Here is a 7799-nt window from a genome sequence, read left to right on the forward strand (position 1 = left end):
AAAATTTTTCATGATAGTTGGATTATATTTTTCATTATCAGGTTTGGGATGAAGGGGATTTCATGTCTTTGCGCATTGATTGTCTTTACTTCGTTGAAATCTTCGATAACCTGCACTATTCAAATCCCGCCGCGACTTTTGCGCGTGGACTTGATACTTCACAATTCTGAGAACAAGCCAGGTACCGTCTTCTGTGCTACATATAATATATATAATTATGCGGTTTAGGATACCCATGTTCTTCATGGCTGTAACACATTAGACAAAACTATAGCCATACTGTGTATAACAAGAAACATAAATGTGCATTTGATTTATACAAATATTAACGGGCTATAGTTAATTCATTCGATTTAATTATTTTGAGTTAATGTATTCGAGATACCACGAAAAAAGTTGAAAATGCAGATTTGTTAAATTAAAATTTTTGTTTGATTGAAATCGCGATGTTAAATTTGTTTGTTGATCGAAAATGACTTGAGGGCTTTCACTTTTTTGTAATACTAAGAATCAAGTAGCCTTATTCATTTATATATGGATTTACAACAAATTTATAAATAAATTAAAATCTCGAACCATCATCGAATATATGGAAAGAAAAAATATCAAGGCACAGTGCAATTGCATTAAATGAAAATGAAAACCTGTTTTTATGCATCTTTGTTCGGTGGACTGCACTAGGTGTTTGCGAACAGTGTTAGGCATGATGAATCACACCCAATTATATCAACTTTTTCATTCAATCACCGTTCAGTAATTATCTAGCGTAATCTCAACATTACTATTTAATGTAATGCGTTGTACGATTACATCTCATCATTTTAGGGAGCAAAAATGCTGTGCGTAAATTTCAAACGCCTTATCTCATCGTCGTTAGAAACAGGTACTTTCTGCTGTATTCGTCAGATCATTTCAAAAACACGTAAAAATATTTACATATATGTATCCTGTATCCAAACGTTACTTGAGTTATCTAAACTTTGTATACGACAGAGTTGCTCACAACTTCCTCAATAAATGATAATAAGTTCCGGGATGATTAAATCAATGATTATTACTAAATACTAAATTTAGTACTAACGTTTCTGGAATTCTTTTCCGTGAACGCTGCTGCACCATGGTGCAAAAACGAAGAAGACTAATGCAAAAAAACAAAGAAGAGAAAGAAATGATGTATTTGACACCATGGATTCCGGTGAACCATGGAAGCCCTTCACAGGCAATATCATCTTACATAGATGTATGAAGAATCCTGTCTAGTTTTTTGCACACTCTGCTTTTGGCACTGTGTGTCTGACCTTGGTCAATTCCAAAGTCTTAGGGTGCCGTTTGTCCCCTGGATTCCATAAAAAGTCGTCTGGATGGCAGCAGTTAAATCTGCATACACGATACGTTACATTCTCCCTCTGGTTCCAAAGCAGTTATTTTAATAGGAAATTTCATCTGCATCTTCAGAAGAGAATTGGTGACCCTCCCTATACATACGTATAGGGGTTATTGAACGGGTCGTTAAGAGTCGAGTAATCTCGGACAAAAAATTTATCAGCTGTGATACAGAAGCGCGTTAATTTTTCGTGACATGAGTAATTACGCGTCGCACGTTAGGGCAACAGATCGTTCTGTATGTTACAATATCTGTGATAAAAAATTGCCAGAGAGCCTAGACTCTAGACCCTAGAGCAACTGACAGCGATATGATACTCCCAATGTGTTTTTTGCCACTTCGAATCTATTGTGAGAACTAAGGGACGGTGTGAGTTGATACTATAATGGACGCATCACTGCAGGTTACGTGATTCGTTTTGGCAATTAATAGTATATTGTCTAATAAGGAGGCAAACTCGGTCTTTTTGGGCCAAGCGTAAGCTGCAATTTAAGTCGTAGGTGAGCACACACATGAGTCGAAGACGAATAGACCGCTGCCTTCTTGTTGCACACGATTCTTTATATAACAAGAGTATGTTGCGCGTTTTTTGCAAAGCACGAAATTGAGGCTATTGATTGCCGAAATTGATCGCTTGATGTCAGATTTGTTTGCGACAACCCATGACCATTTTTAATTCCTAGGAGTTGTAAGTGGTCTTTTCTGTACTCCGCGCATGCGCATTCGCGGACGCACTCAAAATATACTCAATTAATTTTCTACGCTACCTCCGTCAACAACGCAACTACTCTGTAGTTTTTGACAGGCGGTTTAGCTTAATTTATCGCGAAGCTGTACTGGCTGACGATACGTAGGTACGCGCAAAGCCAGATGAACCAAAGAAATGCATTCGCCTTATTTTCAACTCCCGAATGAGTGAGGATTTCCAAGTAAACTCAACGATGATAGCAACTGCGCAGTTAAATTTCAAGCTTATATCATACCGAAGATAGTATTCGTGTATAACTATAAGTTGTTGATTCACAACGTAGCAAACCTTTTTTCGTTCATTTTGCAACCGCAATGATATACAAGCAAGTAATTAGCGTTCACTGCAAACTACTCTTGGTCGCATGGCAGTACGTGTTCTCTATGTACCCTGAAACTATAAAGCTTAACGTGATATTTACCTGAATTAATTATGTACCATTAGTTAAGATTACTGCAATTATTTACCACGTTTATAACGTACATAATGTCGACTTACTAAACCAGTTATGATTGTAAATTTCAACTACTTTTCTTACCTCGCGATTATTGCGACATTGCACGTTTTAGTTCAATGATTAAAAATGTTCTATTCAAGGTGATCCCACTATATTAGTTCCTGCGGACTGACCTGAATTATTCATAATATTTGATTGGTGAGATAATTTTTTTAAATTGAACTCCGATGAATATCCCTGTGCCAATTCATGCCGCGGTTAATATGACTTAAGATGTTCAATGTGAACGCGAAAATCGATTACCGACCTTCGTTCCCGAGTTGATCAAAAAACCGCAATTTCACGCTAACCGACAATTGTGAATTTTTTGTTCACCAGATTCTGTCATATCGAGGGTCAATCATAGGTAAATACAAGTGCACTGGAAGTTCCAGTGAATTTGAATTTCGTAGATTAAATTCTCATTCCCTTGGATTCAACTGCAAAGGTGGGCTTACACTTGAGCTACTTGCTGCATTTTCATTCGCGTGAAATAGCATTTCATCAGTCGCGAGTGCTGTCGAAATTAACCGTTTGTAGTCGAAATGAAATATCAGGCGTGCACAATTGCAAATATGGTCGCTGGTGCCGCCTGCTTGATATTCCTTGTCAGATTTACTATTTCTAGCACTCGCCAATTATCAAACTCTATTTCACGCCAAATAAAATTACAGCAAAACATAGGCGCCGACTTATGTCAAACCCAGGGCGTTGCTTCATAGTACTTGGTTGCGACAGGGTTGGGGGGAGGGAAACTATGATCCATCTTGAAAATAGAAATCTTAATTCGAGAAGCTCATGACTGATGACAAAAATGTATGACGTTGGCTCACCTATCAACGTTTATTTGCATCAGTTTCTTATAATTATTCGTTACTAAACGTAAACGAAAAAACAACATTCTTATAATAGGATAGTTTTGAAAGGGGCTGAGCAGCCTCTGAAGATGGTCAGGGGTTGTTCGAGCACGTGAGCAACTTTGGAGTAAGCACGTATGCAACAAGAATAACTTAATTACCATTTCACCTTTGACCATGTACTAAGATTCGAGAATTCAGTCTACGAAAATTACTTGTACATAACCGTATATTGATGCATTTATCTTAGTTGGGTTCCATTGTACCGTGACTATATGTCCCCTTATTTACGATTACAGTTTATTTGAATGCACTCTGTAAGCATGTTGGGATGTTTCAAATTATTCGCTGTGTCGCGTTAAAAGTTGGCTAATCGCAATCTTGGCTTCGTTCGGTCATAGATTATTTGAAAAGACCGGAGTAGTAGAGATGCTTATTACAATTGTCAGGAGTAAACGTATTGGTGAATGGTATTGGTACTCTTGAGAAAGCCTAGAGCGTATCGGCATATTTACAGATTGTCGTTGGTCCGGTATGACCGGTTATATATATTCTACAGCGATGCCTGAAACTCTGACTCCATTCGCAAAGGGCATTGACCTTTGAAATCTCTATGTTACTGAGATGAAAAAAGTCTAATGATAAAACAATCTATTATAACACCGTTTGCTTCACATGTTCATGAAAAAATTCAGTCTGGTGAACGACGTTCTATCTAAATTTCTTACGGTCCATGATCCCCGTCATAAAATTTGGACGACGTTTGTTCTATTATCGAGACGTGTAAGTCAGTTTCGTAGATAAATTTTGTGATATACGGAAATATTCTATGGAATTGGGACCCGAATTAAGATATACACATATATATATATATATATATATATATGATATCTCATGTTTTGTAGGTTCACAGAATTCACATCAGTCGTTCAACAAAGGTAGATAATTGGTCGTTTAGACAAATATCGAAAAACGATGAATCTAAATTTCTTTACCCACTACACGATCGATTCGCTTCACTGGTTTGATATTGAATGATCTTCGAAGTTGCACACTTGTAGATTAGTACCGACTACGAAAGTTTATACGCACTTATAATTAGACGTATCAGTACACGTGTGTTTGGTTGCGTAGGAGAACGATCCAGACAAGCAATATGTTGTTTTTGTTTGCGAACTACAAGATAGATAGCTTGGTTACATAAGAGATAGGATAAAAAAATACAATGTACGCCCTCGCAACCAGACAATGAAAAAAGTACAACGTTTCACCGTGAGTTTCCGATAAAAATAAATCGACGACCGGTTGGCTCGCAATGTTTTACATCTCATATCGTGAGCTGATTGTAGATCGAGTTTTTAGAACGGAGGACTTGTCCGCGGGCCAATTTTCAGTTTCATCACACAATCTTCGATCGTATTATTATTTTCGTTTTCTCCAGAGGATGGTTTATTATTGATATGTTTGAGAAATGATGAAAAACTGCGAAACAGAAATCCTTATCAGTAATTCACACATGCGTATGCCTTCGTCGCGACGAATTGCACATCTTCGAAATAACAAAATAGGCAGATATCGAGGGTATGTAATTCGACGCGATTGCATGGTACGATGATCCAAATTTTTTTAGATAGTGGCACTAATGACCACTAAAACCTCGCAGTTGCAGAATTTTTCGAACATTTTTACTCTTACAATAAAATGCAAAGTGAAAATGTGTCCGAAACACGTGTATTTTAAATGGGGAAATTCACCCTGTTGTCGGCACGGGTTAGAGTTGAGATAAGAATCTGAAACAATTAGGCAACTGTTTTTGAATTATTTGAAAAAAATTTGGGGGGGTATGCATTAAAAAATACGTCAACGCCTTAAATATGGGACACCTTAATCTACGTGCATTATGAGATACCTGAAGGAGTTTGGACTCGCAAGGAGTTTTTTAAAATATAACGAACGTCTGATTGCGTATGATCCATAATTGATACAGCCTGAAAAAAATACAGAAATAGTTTCGACATTTTTGGTTTCGGATGCGAAAATTATTCTCGTCCCTGCCATGCTACCGCAAACTCTTGGATTTTCGATATCGGGTATGACAAGTCTCTTCACGTACCACTGGACAGAGTTACGGCGAACTGCGGTCGTCACGTTACTTCCTGAGTCGCGGCAACTTCCACCAAATATGTCCGCGAATTCTGACCGAGGGCAGGGCGGTTGCCCCTGCAGCCGATATACTCAATGCATAAAAGTTACACACGTACATGCACTCAAACGTACCGCGTACTGTAAAGCGTTCTGACAAGCAACATTCCGGTTACGTCGAAGCCTCTGGGGAACTGGACAGGACGATATGCAACGCTCAAACGTTACCGACGCCCACAGTAATATTTCTGGTCTCCAGTTTCCGCGTACATAATATTTCCTGCTATATACGTAATCGATTGTACAGTTAACAGATACGATGATAAAAATAAAAGGCAATGGTTCAGTTTTAATTACCGGAAGCGAGAGATAAAATTTGACAAAGATTGAGGATTTGTAGATGATGCTCGTTTCATGTATTTCAGTATCGTCTGATAGTTGAAATGTTTTCAGGAATAGAAGAATAAAAATACTGAAACGCAGTTCAACCTAATCTGCGTCCGGTTGAAAATTATAACAACGTTAATGCATTGAATGCTTATTATTTTATAATCTGTAGAGCTGCAGACGATTCGGCGTAAATTTCGTTATACGAAGAATCAGTATCATCCGACAGCAAGTAATCATCACTAATATGACCGTCAGCGATAACGATTATCTGGAATGCACGCTTCACTCTAACTACCCAATTTTTCTCTCTCTCTCTCTCTTTCTCTCTTTCTTCACACAAGATCGCTACACGCGGGGGATAGCTCCGAGCATTGCAGAACGTATCTTAAAACCTCTCTTTGCATGCAAGAACCGCGAGCTGTCTTTGAAATCTATACAGCATCGCAGGCGTGCGTCCGACAGAAATACGTGAGAATGTACGATCGTACGTGTTACACGTATAGGCTTGCACGTACGACGTACATACATCGCGAAGAAGGTTGTGGGGCATGGAAATATGACTATGCCGCAAGTCCGATTGCACGTACTCGCCTCAACGGCGCTGATATCTATAAAGGAGAGAAGAGAGGAGGATCGGAGATGAAAGAAAACCTATCGAAGGAAGAAGGGATGCCGTATTGCGCCGGCGAACCAGCCGTGGTTACGCAAGAAGTCCGAGGAGTAGTCCGTAGTTTATTAACGAGAGGGACTAATTATAGGCACAACTTATCAGGGAAGAGTCAGGAGGAGTTCAGGTTAGACCAGCTCGCACGTAACCGGGATGTGAATCACGGATTCGCGAGCAGGCGTTCGGAAGAATCTACCTAATTACCCACCTACCTACTATAGTATAGCTAGACCTTGCAGACCAGTCGAGACGAGACTCTGGGAAGCTTCTATAAACCATCGTTATACAGGTACTTCGGAAGTCTTGAACTTTCACTGGCGAACCTCGCAATGCGTGGACCCTAGCGTCATCCACCCATCGATATGATATACATACGTACGTCATCTGCTTGTCGACGTCCGTTTGGTACTTCGTTTGAGATCGCCCACCGCTAATTAGCGTCGTTCGTTTAGTTAATTAGTCATTCGGAGCGGGGATTCTGGTATGGGTGTGACTCGTGAGGTTATATCGCGGTATGAGGCTTATCGAATATCAATTTCAAATTAGGTAATAATCATATATATACGCTGATCTAGGATGATCTTTTCGTTTGTTCCTTTCGCAACGCGATTATTTCGGCGGCGTGTTTTTTCAGTCTCGCGATCAGTCCGTCCGTCGAGCGGTATCCAGACTCCGGCCCTTTCGAGACCCTGCGTTACGTCATCTACGGACGAATTCTTGGCCCGGTGTATAACGGTTTTGTTACAGCACGAATCGATCGGTTATACCTACCACACGTGTATCTTTTTTCGTGGAAATTTTTTTCTGCCCATGAAATCAATTTTCATATACCGATGTATGATAATTGTCGCTTAACCCTGAGAAATTCTGATGATCTACGAGATTCCGTTACTGACGTCATCTGTTTTGGTGTGATATTGAAAGACTCATCGATATATATGTACCTGTAAAATATATATGAAGTAATTCTCGAACAACAAAATACAATTGAACCATTCTGGAAACATAGAGACAGTAATAAAAACAGTTACGATAGCTCAGAAAAAATCGTTGACAACGTTTAATATACGGGTCGAACAGATTCTCCTGGTCAAACCAGTCGTCGTAGCAGTAGT

This window comes from Neodiprion fabricii, chromosome 4 (genome assembly GCF_021155785.1).
Source record: "Neodiprion fabricii isolate iyNeoFabr1 chromosome 4, iyNeoFabr1.1, whole genome shotgun sequence".
NCBI lineage: Eukaryota > Metazoa > Arthropoda > Insecta > Hymenoptera > Diprionidae > Neodiprion > Neodiprion fabricii.